This window comes from Bos indicus x Bos taurus, chromosome 14, assembly GCF_003369695.1.
Source record: "Bos indicus x Bos taurus breed Angus x Brahman F1 hybrid chromosome 14, Bos_hybrid_MaternalHap_v2.0, whole genome shotgun sequence".
Classification (NCBI taxonomy): Eukaryota; Metazoa; Chordata; class Mammalia; order Artiodactyla; family Bovidae; genus Bos; species Bos indicus x Bos taurus.
In genome coordinates, this window is record NC_040089.1 from 21,300,645 (window position 1) to 21,305,732 (window position 5,088).

Genomic DNA, 5,088 nt, shown 5'->3' on the forward strand with positions numbered 1-5,088 from the left:
ACTATCCAAGATTTAAAGTTTTTTTTTAAATGCACCAATCTTTGAGCCTTCCCCAAGTAACGAGAAAACTAGGATTTCACTGTTTCATGCCCCAGTTCAGGTCTTCTACAGCCAAATGTCTGTCATAAAGCAACACCCCTGGAGACCCAACAAAATGTGCATTATGAAAACTCAGATTTTATCTTTTATGTTAAAAATGGGGTATTTGTGCTCACTTCAGCGGCACATATACTAAAATTGGAATCGTACAGAGAAGATTAGCGTGGCCCCTATACAAGGATGATACACAAATTCGTGAAGTGTTCCGTATTTTTAGCCAACGGGAATTTGCTGTATGACTCAGGAAACTCAAACAGGGACTCTGTATTCACCTAGAGGGGTGGGATGGGGAGGGAGATGGGAAGGAGGTTCAAAAGGGAGGGGATATATGTATACCTATGGCTGATTCATGTTAAAAAAAAATGGGGTACTTGCCACCATCAAATGACCTGAATTAATGAGACAATAAGAAGATGGATTTTGTCAAAGATAATAACCAAAACTAATGTACACATTACATACTGAGCACCAGCCACTGTTCACTTAGCCACCTATCTACATATCTACCTACCCACCTGTATCTATCATCTACCAGTCTTTCTGAACCAGCACACCAACTTCTTATCCTCTCTGATATTTAGATATAAAGCCACATTTCTGCTGTAATAAACAAACCATTCCCCACCCCATCCATTTTTCTGAAACCTCACACAGTAACAAGGGTGCTCGAATGTGGCAGCTGAGATGCTCAGGCTGGCAGACCTGCAGTCCTTCCTTCATTTGTTCGCGTGCATCCTCCATACACATACTGCTTCGTGGAGGAGGAGAACTTTCTTGGGTAGACACATGCTCTGTTCAGAACCTCCAAACACACTTTCAAACTTGCTCTTCTTGGCTTTTGCTTAAAAGCAAGTGTCAAAGGTGGATCCTGTTATACTGACAAATGTTCAGAAGAGCAGATCCTGTAAAACGTAAATATAACTGCTTTCAAAAGCCCATCAAGTTGTCATTGTGAAACAAACAGTCAATTTGTGTTTTAACAAATAGTCAATTTTAACAGTCATATCAGTGAACCTAGTAAAATGTAAATATACAAGGCAATCAATCTGCCATCATGAACCAAAAAGACTACTTTTGTTATCAAAGTTTTAAAGGGTGAACAACCCTGGAAAGAATTCAAGCTGTCATCATCTAGGCTATGTCCACACGGACAGTCTTACACTTTCTGTTCACACTCTTCTGCCACCATGAAGTTGTTCTGCCACACTTATACTGAACATGTATATTCCTACAATAGAGATTAACAGGTTTACAAGAGCACATTTAATTTTTTCATCAACATCAAGAAAACATATATATATATATATATATATATACAATTTCCAATTACATAAAGGATCTCATAATGCCATCTGAATTGTTTATACTTAGATTTTGTGTGTCTTTGCATGTGTGTTTGTGTGTATGTTGTTTAACTGCCCACTAACTTTTGAACTCCTTGAGGACAGAAAAGGATTATTCTCTGTACTTCCTCAACTTCATAAATTCCTCAATTCCATCAAAACTTATCACCTGTTAATCTTATCAACACCTAAACCACCCCTGCCTGTGTGTGTCATCCATATCCTATCTATGCAGCACAGTTTAAATGAGATGAATCAGATTTGTAATTTTTCTCTATATATTCATTCAGCTCTCTTGTTTCTCCTCTGTAACTGGTCTACACCTGGAATGAGCCAAACTATGTTTAAGGCCAATTCAGTTCAGTTCAGTCACTCAGTGTTATGTATAAATGTGTGCAGTATTTTTATGACTATAATAAACCTATCTGTTCAGTTCAGTCTCTCAGTTCCTGTCCAACTCTTTGCAACCCCATGAACTGCAGCACGCCAAGCTTCCCTGTCCATCACAAACTCCCAGAGCTTGCTCAAACTCATGTCCCTCAAGTCAGTGATGCCATTCAACCATCTCATCCTCTGTCGTCCCCTTCTCCTCCTGCCTTCAATCTTTGCCAGCATCAGGGTCTTTTCAAATGAGTTAGTTCTTCTCATCAGGTGGCCAAAGTATTGCAGCTTCAGCATCAGTATTTCCAATGAATATTCAGGACTGATTTCCTTCAGGATGGACTGGTTGGATCTCCTTGCAGTCCAAGGGACTCTCAAGAGTCTTCTCCAACACCACAATTCAAAAGCATCAATCCTTTGGCCCTCAGCTTTCTTTATAGTCCAACTCTCACATCCATACATGACTGCCGGAAAACCATAGCTTTGACTAGACAGACCTTTGTTGGCAAAGTAATGGCTCTGCTTTTTAATATGCTATCTAGGATGGTCATAGTTTTTCTTCCAAGGAGCAAGCGTCTTTTAATTTCATGGCTGCAGTCACCATCTGCAGAGCCCAAGAAAATAAAGTCTGTCACTGTTTCCATCATTTCCTCTCTATTTGCCATGAAGTGATGGGACTGGATGTCAGGATTTTAGTTTTTTGAATGTTGAGTTTTATGCCAATTTGTTCACTCTTCTCTTTAACTTTCATCAAAAGACTCTTCAGTTCCTCTTTGCTTTCTGAGGCCAACTATTCACAGGCTAATTGTCAGCTCATGCTGCAGTCCTTTGCTGGGGAAAACCTCTGACCCTGAAGAGTAGATTCTTCATAAATTTGTAATAATTAAGCCCAAGGGCATCCTTAACCTCATCTGCTAACCTTACTAGAATTTCCCAGTTTATTATTTTTCTGAGAAGCTTTGTCATGAGCTTTATTATCTGCTATATCTAGAGCTTCTAATTGGCCCTGTTGCCCTTAGAGTTTTTCTAGAAATTCTTACCTATATTTTCCTCTGAGTGGACTTTATAATCAACTTATCTCATTCCAGAAAAAAAAAAAATCTAATGGTACTTTTACTGTACTATAATAAATACATAAGTTAACTTTAAAAAAAGACCTTTATGATGTGGAATCCAGTCTACAGCCACATTACCCTGAACATGCCTGATTTTGTCTTTATGATGTTAAGTCTTCCCTATTCAAGAATACATATTTATTTAAATAGATATATTTGATTTAACAATCATAACCAGTATATTTTCATTAAAAAAAAGTAACCATGAATCATATCTATAATTGTAAGCTAACTGTACATGCAGGGATTTTTACATTCTAAATTTCTTCATGAATTTGCTTATAAAGATTCTGGATAAATTTAAATATTAGCAGGTAACCAACTGGATAACAAGTTAAATGGATACATTTCTGAACAGAGCTTCCAAAAATGAAATTATGATATTTGAAAAAATTAATAGATGAGTTTTAATAAGAAACCAGCTGTTCCTAATTATTTGTACATGATCATCCAATTTAGTGATAATTTTAAAAAATCTCTGGTTATCTCCATCACCAATTATATTCATGGTCAAGGAAAATACACTGAATTCTTTACCAGGGAAGCCCTATAAATAAATAAAGCATCGCTATGTTTAACTAAGTATTTCTAGAACATTATACCAATTTTTTTTTTTTTTTTTTTTTTTTACTATTACTTCTCTTTCTTAGTGGAGTAGGGAAATGGCAACCCAATCCAAAATTCTTGCCTGGAAAATTCCATGGACAGAGGAGCCTGGCAGGCTACAGTCCATGGGGTTGCAATAGTCAGACACAACTGAGTGACTTTGACTTCACTCTCTTTGTTAAATATCAATTTTTTGCTATTTCTTCAGAATTTTTCAATTCTAGCCTTTGTATTATGTGTGCTTTTCTCTGTAATAGCAATTTTTAAATAGTCTCCTCATAAAGAACTCAAATTCTTCCATCATGAATAACTGACAGAAGACTAGAAAACACAGAAAAACAGTTACAAGATATGCACGATCTGTGAATGTAAAGGCTCGTTTCTATTTCTTCTTCACCCGATGAAAAGGTTCTTCATCATGAACCCAAATTGCTTTGTTTCCTGGAAGCAGGGCCACCCTCCAGGATGGGCTCTCAGAAGACAGTGGGGCTCCCGGTCCCGACTCCCCCCTCCGACCTGCTCATTCTGGGAAGCCACTTTCTTCATCATCTTATGCCGGACAAGAATTGCATCTGTGCTTCTGGGTTAGGAATTTGATGTAAATGCTTTTGGCATTTGTTCTCATTATTTTGATCAGTAATTCAAGCTTCATTTGGTAAAGACTGTAGTTTTATCAGTTTGATCAAACCTGATAAAATTGTGGATTTGATGAGAATAATTTCCTTGCTCATTTTCATTATTTTGATCAGTAGTAAAAAAAATCTAAACAATTTGCAATGTCCAGTTGGCTTGTTTTTATTGTTTAGATCAGTAATTAAACCTGAAAAATGTGTAATGAACTCTGCAGATTTTATATGGGTCACGAATGGCAGAAGCCTGCTCTTTCATTATTATCAGCTTTTAAAAATTTAAGCAGACTGCTTCTAAAACACTACCTTTCTGCTGCTATTTTACCTTTTTCTGAACTCTATTTTTATGTCTTCTTTTCCAACCCTATCTTGTCATGTACTATTTCTCAATGGTCTAAAGAATTCTTTAAACATGATTGTATCCAAAGACTATTTGAATATATACTCATAAAAATCCAAGTTAAATATACAAAACTGAACACATTATTTTTCATACATATTTTGATAATAATTTTTAAAAAATCTAAACTGAGCAAGATGACATAGTAGGAGATACCAGCCTTCATTCCCTGCAACAACAAAAAAACAATTAGACAGCTATTCACAAATGAAAATAGCTTTAGGGCTGAAGAGTCCAATTAAGAACCTACAGCAACACGGTGGAGCAAAAAAGGAGAAAAACTGCACAGAAAGGACTGATGGGGAGAGCAGCTCAGCAAATATACTGGAGGCAGCGAGGATCAAAGAAGAAGGTGGTCCAGCAACACCAGCCACACAGCAGGCACCACTGTGGTCCCGTGGCCCGGTTTATGGGGCCCAGGCTGACTTTGCCACTGGGGATCCCAACAGTGCCTCTGTCGAACTGCCCACAACCACAGCTGCCAGCACTCTACCCCAGGGTATACCCAGCCCCAG

At 37.5% G+C, this 5,088-nt stretch overlaps 1 non-coding gene across 1 annotated transcript; it reads left to right on the top strand.

Annotated features, from left to right (window-relative positions):
- The first annotated feature begins 207 nt into the window (after positions 1-207).
- Positions 208-314, top strand: LOC113904535. Its single transcript, XR_003514555.1, has one exon. It is a non-coding gene; the product is annotated as a U6 spliceosomal RNA (small nuclear RNA).
- Positions 315-5,088: the final 4,774 nt, after the last annotated feature.